The sequence below is a fragment of the Staurois parvus genome, unplaced genomic scaffold (assembly GCF_062004578.1).
Source record: "Staurois parvus isolate SC_StPar_1 unplaced genomic scaffold, SC_StPar_1.0 ptg000004l, whole genome shotgun sequence".
NCBI classification, from domain to species: Eukaryota; Metazoa; Chordata; class Amphibia; order Anura; family Ranidae; genus Staurois; species Staurois parvus.
Window position 1 is genome coordinate 3,205,584 of NW_028317800.1, and position 12,247 is coordinate 3,217,830.

General features: G+C 41.5%; 1 protein-coding gene across 10 annotated transcripts in view; it reads right to left on the reverse strand.

The window, feature by feature from the left end:
- Positions 1 to 12,247, reverse strand: part of LOC149474438 (uncharacterized) — a 174,563-nt gene that overhangs the window by 144,684 nt on the left and 17,632 nt on the right. For 2 of the 10 annotated variants that reach the window (XR_016312346.1, XR_016312318.1), the window contains exons 2-3: positions 11,681 to 11,737; positions 6,142 to 6,226 (exon numbers count right to left, since the gene is read on the reverse strand). The exons of 5 other annotated variants lie outside the window; for them this stretch is intronic. The gene's annotated coding sequence lies outside the window, so the exon portion shown is untranslated. The remainder of the gene's footprint in view (positions 1 to 6,141; positions 6,227 to 11,680; positions 11,738 to 12,247) is intronic. 3 more of the 10 variants (XR_016312339.1, XR_016312301.1, XR_016312349.1) reach the window with 2 other exon arrangements.

The window sequence follows — 12,247 nt, forward strand, 5'->3', positions numbered from 1 at the left end:
TTTATTTTTTTAACATACTGTCATTAGTCAGTGTCCTTGATCACTGTCACACTGCACTGGTGACAATATGTAAAAAAAAAAAGGAAAAAGTTAAATTTTTATTTAATTTCTTTATTTTCCAAAATTTTGTGACAAAAAATAACAACTTCAAAAAACTTGCCATGCCTCTTGCTAAATACCTCAGACTGCCTACTTTACAAAAAGGGGTAATTTGGGAAAGGGGGGGGGGGGGTATTTCCGAAAAATGACAAAAAAATTACAACTTCAAAAACTCACCATGCCTCTTCTGAAATATTTCGGACTGTCTACTTTGCAAACAGGGGTCATTTGGGGGATATCTGTACTGTTCTGACATTTTTGGGCCGCAACAAATTAGATTGGCCGTCAGTATTTCAGGATTGATCAATCTTCAGATATATCCCATAGTTTGTGAACTCTATAACTTTCCTACAGACTAAATAATAAATACTGATTTGGGTTATTTTCACTAAAGATATGTAGCAGAATACATCTTGGCCTAAATTTATGAAGAACAATTATTTATTTACAAACTTTTAGAACAGAAACAAAGAAACGTGTTTTTTTTTCAAAATTTTTGGTCTTTTTTTGTTAATTTAGCAAAATATAAAAACCCCAGTGGTAATTAAATACCATTAAAAGAAAGCTCTAGTTGTTGAATAAAATTATTGAATTTTAGTTTGGGTACAGTGTTGCATGACCGCGCAACTGTCATTCAAAGTGTGAGAGTGCTGGATACTGAAAATTGTCCTGGGCAGGAAGGGGGTAAAAGTGCCCTGTATTGAAGTGGTTAATATGTTTTATAACAGAAAGTGGAAAATATCGGGGGTTTTTTTCAAACTTTTCGCTCTTTTTTGTTTATATGATAAAAAATAAAAACCCCAGTAGTGTTCAAATACCACCAAAAGAAAGCGCAATTTGTGTGAAAATAATTATATAAATTTCATTTACGTGCAGTGTTGCATGACAGTGCTGAATAGCAAAAAATGGCCTTGTCGTGAATGGCGTAAAACCTTCTAGGGTGTAACAGGTGGTTAAAGGATGCTGCTACAGAAGTATGGATTCTGAAGAGGAGTCTGCAGTATAGGAGGACCCAGAAAAGCAACAAGACCCAAGAAGTGTATCAGAAGAAATCGAGGCAGTAGCGTTTATATGACAAGGCAGTGAAGGCTGGCCCATAGTGAACCAATTGAAGTCTGAAATCTATCCATGTGGTTGACTGTGATAGAGACAACAACCCAGATGTTCACACAGCAAATGAATTCCTGACATGTGGGTTCCGGACATCACTCATAAAACATGGTCCTTTTAAGGGGGATTGCACATTAATAACATTTCAAAATGCAAAAGCTTTGTACAAGAAGAAAATTCCAAACCTACCAAGCAAATCAACTTAACAAACATCAAATACAGAAAGTACAGCGTACTCCTTTATGTGGCAGTAAACACATTTTGTCAATGTGAAAGGTCTCATTTTTTTATGGACTGTGGGATCATCAGCATAGTGCATATGCTCATTTCCTAAGACAGTAATATTTTACTGTACTGAGCTATAAAACGAAAAAGATCAATTGCTGTGTGTATTTCACCCTCAGTGATCCATCCAAGTCAATTAAAATTTGGTCTGCCTCGTGTATACTTTGGATCTTGCAATGAACCTTTTGTAGTTTAACATCTGCTCTCCACAGTGAAGGGAAAATAACCACAGAAAATGTTTAAAGTAAGGTCATCTGTGAAAGTGTAAAAAGAAGCAACTGAGGAGCATTACTAAAAAATGAAAGCATGCAAAGCAGATCTCGTTTGTTGTGCTATGATGCCATGTTTCCATATGTTGCTTCTGTCCTAGTGGGAAGAGCAGAGTTATGGGCATGAACAGTCCATAGCCTAACTTATGATGTAAGGAGAGTGCTTTATTTCCAAATGGACTGACTAGGTCAATGAGAGAAAGAATTCTGTTATGTCTTCTCCCACTATCCTGTCAATGAACCCGTCTAAAATAGTGGTTATACCATTAAAGTTGAACTGCAGGCAAACAGCTAAATGCATAGATAAAATCCTTACCTGCCCAGCATTTGCGTTTTGCCATCTAGTTTTGAGATTTACACAGCTCTGACACACGGCAGTCCTTTCACACTTAAAGGTTTTGTCCATCCCCCAACCAGTGATTGGGCAGCCAAAGGAGAAGCGGCAGACTGATGGACTAATCTCTCTGTCACTCTGCTCTCTCCTCCTATCAGCATATTGCTTGTAAACACATGAGCTCTGCAGCACATTTGACTGACATTTGAATGTGCTGTTTATCTCAGTCTGAGCTGCGCTGTGCACCTATTGAGGGCAATAAATCAAATTCAAGTATCTTCCACATTCATAAGATATGCTGCTAGATTAATTGGCTCCTGTGTAAATTCACCTTTTTTATGCACATGTATGCATGTATATATTCATGTGATATAGAAACCGTACATTGTAAGCTTTTTGAGGGCAGGGGCTTATGTGAATGTATAGTATGTAAAATGCTAAATTTTCTGAGCTATTTACAGCAAATGCCTATAATAGTTAAAAAAAATTAAACAAACACAGGCAGTGTTTACACTTATGATGGCTGTGATTTGTTTATAGCCATCACAAACCACAGAGACAGTCTGAGTGGCTCTGTGCATTTTCCCTGTGATCTGCACTGTCTAATGACTGCTTGATCACAAACAATCAAAGGGTGCACTGGCCACTTATAAATGGTGCCCCAGAAAATTGAGTCTGTCAACCCACTGTTTTTTCACAATGGCATGCATCAAGGTGGTTAAAATTTTCAGGATCTTCATTCAGCCTCCCAGCTGATGTATAGGCTCTGTTCAGTTAGTTGTTGAAGAAAACTCATATTTTGTCAATCAAGATTTTAACCTACTGTACACCTTTTGATTATGTATAATACATTTATACCTCTAATACATCTAATCCTTCCCTGCTCTAACCAAAACTAAAAAAAAGTTTTGGCTGGACCTACTGTACACTTCTTAAAGAAAAAGGTCACCTTTGGGAACATAATACATGTTCCACCCCTTTTCATGTAACATTTTCCCAATGCTGCAGCCACTGCCCCCTCCCTCTCTGTGACAGAAGTACTGGGAGAAATTCCCCGTACAAGCTGGCTCTTTTTAAAAACAGTGTGGCCATGCAGGGTTCCGCCCACATGGCCACGCCATTCATTCACAGTGTTCTGTGAATGAATGAATGAACTACAAGATCCAACAGCCTTAGCAGCTGTCGGCTTGTAGTTCTAAATGAACTACCACAGAGCTGTGGAGCACCATGGTAGTTCATGAAATCTTCCTGCCAGTATATATGCTTACCCGTACATCCCAAACAGGCAAGCAGACATTCTGACAGATCTGCAGCAGACCTGCATGGCACCAATGGTTTACAGGCTCGTGCAAGCAAAAATAGTAAATTCACATTTTTTTACCTGCAAAAAAATGTGCATTTATTATTTTTGGTCAAAAGGGTGAACATATCCTTAAGCCTGGGTTCACATATGCGTTATGGTATATTGCATGTGATTCGCACAGGAACCGCACCGCATTCCTGTGCAAATCACATACAATTTGTCTGGCTCTAATCACACAGCACCCGCACCAAATAGGTGCAGGACCCTTTTTTTGGTCCGCACTAGAAACGGATCACATGGGTATTTACACCTATGTGATCAGATTCTGCACATTGTTTTGCGGACCGCTTTCAGGGTGTTGTTAACATACACTCCGGCAGCGGTTCGCATGAACGGGATGCGATTCTGATGCGGTACGAAATTCGCACAGAAACGCTGCGAATTCCACACCGCATCAGTGTTAACCAGGGCTCAAAGCAGAAATGAAGCATGGTGGAGGCAGCCAGCTTTTCCTATTTAGCGCTACCCCCACAGGAGCTGCTTATATAAACTGGTTTCTTCTCAAACAATACAGAAGCTGCCTGTCGAGAAAACCTACAGTCCACTCACACTGTCTCCAATAAACAGTCTCTAGGATGCCATTTTAAAGTTTATCACATGAATAACTCCAACAGGAAAAAGGGAACTTAGGCTTGGGGTACTTCAAAATGATCAGCAGTTAACAATTACTGCTCCTAGCAGTAGTAGCTAGTGGTGAACACTCCTAGGCTCCACAGCTGAAGACCATGGGGCAAGCGTTTGGGCATTTGGTTACCTTGCGCTTATACACAACTACTGGTATCCAGTGGAGCTTCCAGCACATGTTCAAAGAGATCAATTTAAGGTCACTACTCCCAGGTCCTCAGGATAGCTACCTCCTTCCAGCTTCCTCCAGATGCAATCCAGTGAGCGAGACATCACCTCTCAGGACTAGATCCCTTGTGGCATGGTTCTGCAATCAGCTCTGAGCAAAGTCCATTCAAGTCCTCAGTCCTGGCTCTGCTGAGGTGGCTAGATCAGTTGTATGATCCATGAGCTGCCTAAGAGAAGCAGCCCCTGCACCTCTGGAACTCTCCTAGGGGGAGATAAACCTGCTCTCCATTGTCACAGACTATTTATCTGCATTCCAGCCCCCTACTGGAAACTTCCCCTCCAGGGATTGGCTGGAACCTGATAAATATTCATATGAATCCCCAGCCCTAAGCTCTGGAAGCTTCTTTCAGAGGCAGAAGGATACAATAAAACTCCCAACCTGTGAGACCATGAACAGGCCAGAACAAACAATTATTGCTCCCCTGATTACAGAAGGAGCTGAAGCTAAATTTGCCTAGCAACCTATGCTAGAAGGGTACTACACCTATAATATGCAAGCATGCACAGCATACTTACATATTATGACACACTTACCTCTTAATGTACTCTCAAGTGCAGTAAGGTCTGAGCTCCCAGCAGCCACTCTTTCCTTGCCTGTGCCATGTCCTTCCCCTCTTCTCCCAAGTCTGCTGTGTCTTGCTTTGCTCATTGGGCAGTCTTGCATACGGCTGTTCATTATTTCAGCACCCTGCTCGGTTATGCCATGACTGTACACTGTACTGCTCATGCACCACAGTCAGTGTACACATTTTTTAAATTTGCTAGCAGGTAAGTAAAGAATTTTTTGCAGAGGAGACATAAATTCTATCTTACCAAAAGACCCTAGCTGCTGTCAATTTTTGTTTTCAGCTTTACTTTTGGAGAAAACTTTACTTTTGGAGTTGGAGAAAACTTGGAGGAACTTTTTGGCAGATGCAGCAATACTGCACATTTACCATATTCATTTTAATACAGACCAGAACCGGTGTTTCAATAAATGCATGTATGGCTTTAGGGAATGCATCAGATTGTGGACAGTAAGCCTTTTTGTGGATTTCCACTGTCATCAAAAAGCGTATCTGAACCCCCCAAAAATGTAATACATTATTCCATGGTGATGGCAGCAATATTTTTTTTTTTAGTCTGGTTCACACCTGTGCGGTATGCCATATTGCATGTGATTTGCACAGGAACCGCACCACATTCCTGTGCAAATCACATGCGAATTCTGTGCTGTGCGATTTGAGCCATACATTTTGTATGGCTCAAATTGCACCGCATCCACACCAAAAAAGCTGCAGGACCTTTTTTTTTTGTCCGCACTAGAATTTGATTGCATGAGTATTCACACCTATGCGATCTGATTTTGTACATTGCACCGCGTTTTGCGGAACGATTTTGAGGTGTTGTAAACTTAACATACACACCCGCAGTGGTTCACATGAACGGGGTGCGATTGTGATGCGGTGCGGAATTTGTACAGAAACCACTGCGAATTCCGCACTGCATCAGTGTGAACCTGGGGTCAAGGTGCTTTGCTTTCTTTCTACCAAGTGATCCTGCAAGTAACAAACTTTCAGTGCTAGGTTGGCAACTCTTACTCCTCTACTGTATCTCTGGGGAATAGTGTAGTCACCCTAACCTGCTCTCATGATTTGAACTTGTGTGGACTTGACTTGCACATGTTTTCCTCTCTTCAGCTATAATATTACATGGGGGATTGGCAGGTTTTTAGTTTACAGAAGGAAGACAACATTTTTTGAGATTATAGTCCAACACAAAGCAATTTACATTTGCCAGTACAGGACAGTGCATTTCTGGCAAGATTAACCAGTATTTTCTGTACTTACAGAATATATACTTCGTCAACAAAAAAATAGCGTAGACATTCCAACTAAGGACTGAAAGGCGGCAATGTAGCATATGAACATTCATCTGTGTAAATACAAGGTAGAAAAATGCATTATTACAAAATGCAAGTTAAGGCAATGCGATCATTAAGGACAAGGCTTGAATTGTTATATAGTCCCTAGTTCTGAAACATAAAAATATTACTTTGGCCCCCTTTTGTCAGCTCTCCAACATTATGAGAGATGTAGCTGCTGGAATAAAACCCTTTAAAGATTCCTACAAGATGTATTAAATTGAAACCAAAGTCCTGAAACTTTACGATTTGATCTTATTTTTCTAAATGTCTTTTGCAGATGCCCATATTAGTGCTTAATAATTCATTTCAATTCTGCTTTTGTAGAGTGAACCAACTTATAACTTAGTTGCAGTAACCTATAAAGTACACGTTCTAGGATGAAAAGAGAAAAAAAAAACAGCTCACAGTGCATTAGACACTGAGTAATTTTATTGTGCTCAGCATCTGTTACTGTATAGTACTTAATCTCTTATATATTTCACAAATTCAGGGAGAATAAGAAAAATTCTGCAAGGGGCCATATAGTTGTGGAATGTGGCTACAAAGCTAAAGCAATATATAGATTTTTCCTAAAAGGTGTATTTCATTGAGAATTTGGGGTGGGGGTGAAACCTCATTGTAAAGTTAACTGCTTTTTGGGGGATTGTGTAAATAGTTTTTATTTTATAGAACATATTTCTGTTATATAAATGTTATTACGAGAAATAGTCACATATGTGTGTTATAGCACTAGATTTTAAAGTTCACAGTGGATTTTGATAGCCACATAAGGTTTTGCTTATGGTATATGCGTATCCACGTGGGAGTAGAAGGTGGTACAGCTCTGTCCTGGATCTAAAAAAGACATTGGAAATGTGAATACATTTTAACTGACAGTAGAAGTAAACCTAGTCATTCAAGCTGATAAAGTTAAACTGATTATGATGGAACGATACCAATATATCCATATTAAGTTAACTCCACATTTTTTTATTATCTCCACTCAAAAGCTATTTAAAAGGGGATTATCATGAACTCGGACCCTCTTCAAATCATTCTGCTTCCACTGCCAGCTTGTGAGCTCCAGTAATTAAATGATTACAGTATATATAAAAGGTGAAGCAGGACAGTGGCTAAAGGGTGGGCAGCACAGTGGCTAAATGGTTAGCACTTCTACCTGGCAATACTAGGCTCATTGGTTCAAATCACTGCCACAGCACCTCCTGCCTGGAGTTTGACACATACTGTAGGTTTTTGGAGACCTATCATTTTTGCATGAGAAGTACACATCACCTGGCTCCATGTGCCTCATTAAAATAGAAGAGGGTGTACACTCTTGGTGTGTGATATGGAAATATGTGAATTCAGTGAGGGTTGAAACATTTAAAAACACAGCTTTATTGCAAGTAACATCACCACCATAAGGAAGTTAACAACTTTGTTAAGTGAGCAGTGACAGGTCCTCCTTAAAGAACCTACATCATCTTAAGGATATTGAAAGCTGCCATATGAAGTGCCGATACCCGGAGACACCTGCTCATATCTTCAATGCCATTTGGACACAAGGGGACTTTGTATTTATAATACAGAACAATAGAAACACACGTGTGAATTATGGGTGGAACCACAATATACATAAAGCAATTGGTTATGCAATATGACCAGCTATAAATATGATACAAGTGGATAAATGTCTGTTCCTCTAATTATCTCGCATATATGTAGTCAATAATGGACTCCCATGGACTACCAAGAGGTAAACTGATGAACTGACCTCACCATCTTGAAAATTCTAAGGACATGTTTTATTTGTATGTACAGCATATTAAACCTAGGTGTAGACCAGTGTATCTGGGTTAGTTAGCATTTGTATAAGAATGTCTTGTATGTTATTCTAATTATTTAAGTGGTTTTATGACACCCATGGATAAAGGCAATGGATAATGACACTTTAATACTAAGAGCTGATAAAGTATAATTTTTGCATAGTTATACGGATATCAGCTGAATATTGTCCAGACCTCCAACCCCCTGCCCCCCCCCCCCCCACCTTACAGTAAGACAATCCATGATGCTGATGAGTCAGTAGAAACTCTTGGGGGCCAGGGCTTACTGGCTATCTCTGTCACAACCCAGAAGTGTTGGAAACCCACCCTACCAGACCAGACTAAGCTGAGAACACTGCATGGTCTTACAGGTATGCACACTTGACACCTCTCAGCAGCTTCCAAGGCAAAATCATATTTTACCGTTTTTGTGGGTTGCATGAAAACACTTTGGGACTTATTAACTAAAACTGGAGAGCTTTGGTGCAACTTTGCATAGAAACCAATCAGCCAGGGGTGGACTGACAATTCGGGCATTGCCTGAGGGCCCGGAGTCAGTAGGGAGCCCGATGAGAGGCTCACTTGGCACAATTCACTAAGCGGTATCTTTGAATTCACAAAAAAACTACTAAAATACCACGAGTTATTTTATCAATCCATATGGTATTTTAGTAGTGAAAAACTTGTATTAATGTTTCAGCTGTCAGCGGGGTTCCCCACTGACAGCTAAATGTAAAAGAAAAAGTTGCTGACAATTGAAAAAATAATTTAGAAAATGGCATGGGGTCCCCCTTCCATCCATACCAAGCCCTTCGGGCTGGTATGGATTTTGAGGAGAACCCCCACGCCAAAATTTTTTAAAAAAATGGCGTGGGTGTCCCCCCCAAAATCCACACCAGACCCTTATTCAAGCATACAGCCTGGCAAGTCAGGAAAGGGGACGGACGGACGTGCAAGTGCCCCCCCCCCTGAACCATACCAGGCCACATGCTCTCAACATGGGGGGGGTGCTTTGGGTCAGAGGAGGCTCCCCCACCCCAAAGCACCTTGTCCCCATGTTGAAGGGGACAAGGGCCTCTTCCTGACAACCCTGGCCAGTGGTTGTTGGGGTCTGCGGGTGGGGGCATTATCGGAATCTGGAAGCCTCCTAAAGCAAGGGGCCCCCAGATCCCGCCCCCCCCCCATGCATCAGTCACGAAGCCCTGCAGCCGCTACCCGAAAAAAGAAAAAAAAAACTGCTCCGCTCTCGACACTGGCTCCCGGCTATCTGACTGCTCCACTGGCTTGGCAGTTCTTAAATATGTAAGGAGCAGGGCCACCCGGGGACATCACATGTGTGACCCCGCCCCTTGTGGCATCAGCCATCGAGGCATGCTGGGTCAATTATGTCACAAGGAGGTGAGGCCACACGCGTGATGTCACTAGGTGGCCCCACCCCTAACACATTTAAGAACTGTCAAGCCAATGGAGCAGTCAGATGGCCGGGAGCCAGCGTCAGGAGTGGCGCCTTTTTTTTTCTTTTTTTCGGGTATCGGCGGCGGCGAGCATCATGATTGACATTGGATCTACTTCGGGGGGCATTCTTTAAATTTTTTTCTTTTAATAAAGGACTTGTCAAAGACTGACTCCTGTCTATTTTCACACTACACTTTTTTTTTTGTAAATGGGTACCATGTACCCTATATTCATTCACATGGGAGGCGGGTTCTGGGGGCACCCTTGCTAAAGGGGGCTTTCATATTCCGATAAGCCCCCTGCCCGCAGACCCCCACAACCACAGGCCAGGGTTATGGGGAAAAGGCCCTTGTCCCCATCAACCTTGTCCCCCCATGTTGAAGGCATGTGACCAGGTTTGAATTGGGGGGGGGGGGCGCTCGCTCATCCCCCCCTTTCCTGACCTTGCGAGCGGCATGATCCGATAAGGGTCTGGTATAGATCTTGGGTGGGACTCCACACCATTTGTCTTTAATTTTGGGGTGGGGGTTCCCCTCAAAATCTATACCAGACCCAAAGGACTCGGTATGAATGGAGGGGGGACCCCACAACATTGTTTTATTATTTTTTAAATTATTTTTAATGCCCTTTCTATGCAGCTGAGCTGCAATGTGTAGGTGGGCCGTTCTGTGGGTGTGGCTTTGGCTTGAGTGTAGGCGGAGACACAGGGGGCCCCACTATCTCCTATTGCCCGGGGGCCCCATGAGTTGTCAGTCCACCCCTGCAATCAGCTTCTATGTTTTATTCCCAAAGCTTAATCAAACAAGATGTTAGAGTTGGTTGGCTACCATGCACAGCTGCACCAGATTTTGAGTGTGCCAGGTTAAGTAAATCTCCCCCTTTGTGTCACTAGTTAAAGTGGAACTCCACGCAAAAGAGTTCCGCTTTAATGCTTTGTCCCCCGCTCCCCATTAAGGATTGGCACCTTTGGGGAGCGGGTACCCGAATTTGACAGGTACCCGCTCCCACTTCCGCTGCGATCGCCTAGGTGATTGGAAGCGGAAGTTGCCCTCCCTCCCCGTAGTCTTCTGGGACACGTGACAGGTCCCAGAAGACTACGGGGCCATTCACAAAGCGCAGCGCTACTCGCGCATGCACAGTGGGCACCTGGCTGTGAAGCCACCTGCTGTCACAGCCGGGTGCCCACATTAAAGATGCCAGCGCCAGGGAGAGAAGACGAACGGTGAAACCAGCAGTGGTGAGGACACCGCTGGATCGAGAGACAGGTAAGTGGTTGTATTTTTTTTTTTTTCATTTTTCAACTGGAACTCTGCTTTAATGTGAGTTGTGTTAAGGAGGCCTATTTGTTTTGAATAGGCTGCCAATGCACATGTATGTCAAAAAAGCACCGCAATGAAAGGTGGAATTTGCCCTCAGTATTGTTATTTCAACAATTCATTGGCTACATACTTGCTTTGAAGTATTGATTCCCTGGGAAATAAAATACATTGATCTGCAGTTTAAATAGGCAGTCCACAGTGTTGCCAGCTGTAATATCACTGCTAGCTTAGCTGATACATTGTAACAGGTTATCACCATCTTCTACTGTACAGATAACACTGCACATGCACAGCACCACATAGTGCCAGGGCTTTTTATGTGCTGTCCACTCCTCTTCTCTTTTTATTTATTTATTTTCCTTGTATTATTAACCCCTTCATGACAAGGATATAACAAACCTTAATGCCTGAACACAGTCTTGCAACTTTGACATGTGTTAGTAAAATTGCACATATCAATGCAACTACTTAATGAATTATACCTTGTTTTTTTTTATTGGGCTTTCATTTGGTGATAAATAGTAATGGATATCTCCAGGCAAACACCCCCCCCCCCTCCTCTCCTTTCCATAAAACAAAAAATAATTAAAGAAATAATATTGTTTAATTTAATATATTTATATTTCTTGCTATTACCATAGCAAAACAAACTGATCTAACTATTTTATTAGTAATGGATATCTCCAGGCAACCCCTCCCTCTCCTTCCCATTAAACTGTTGGAAAATAATTAAAGAAATATTGTTTAATTTAATATATTTATATTTCTTGCTATTACCATAGCAAAACAAATACCTGCCACCAAAGGACAACCCAAAACAAATTCCCCTGCTCCTGACTATCACAAGAATACCATATATGTGTGTATTAATTGTTGTTTGTACCTGTAGTAGGGTCCAGAAACAGAAGTGCACGCTTTGCCTGTTTTTATCCTACCTAAACTAAAAGAAAAAAAGAAAACGATACAAAATAAATTATACTAAAAAAAAGATACTACATTTTAAAAAATCATTTTTTAATCCTAACTGAAATACAGTGACCCTGACCTTTGATCCTGATCATGACCTTTGACCTTAACCTTGCCCCTAAACCTGACCTGAATCAAACCCTCCCTGATCTAACTATTTTATTATATATATATATATATATATATATATATATATATATATTTTTTTTTTATTTTTTTTTTTACACAATTTTGTTTACAATTTTCTTCTTCAGCAAGGAGAAAAAGATACAATGTACCCTCATCAGCTCATCAGTGCCTCGTGCCACATCAATGCCACATATCAGTGCCTACCAGTGCACATCAATTCCACATATCAGTGCCCATCTGAGCTGCCTTTCAGTGTCAACCATCAGTGCCAGTCAGTGCCACCTATCAATGCCAATCAGTGCCACCTATCAGTGCTGCCAATCAGTGCCAGTCAGTGCCGCCTATCAGTGCCAGT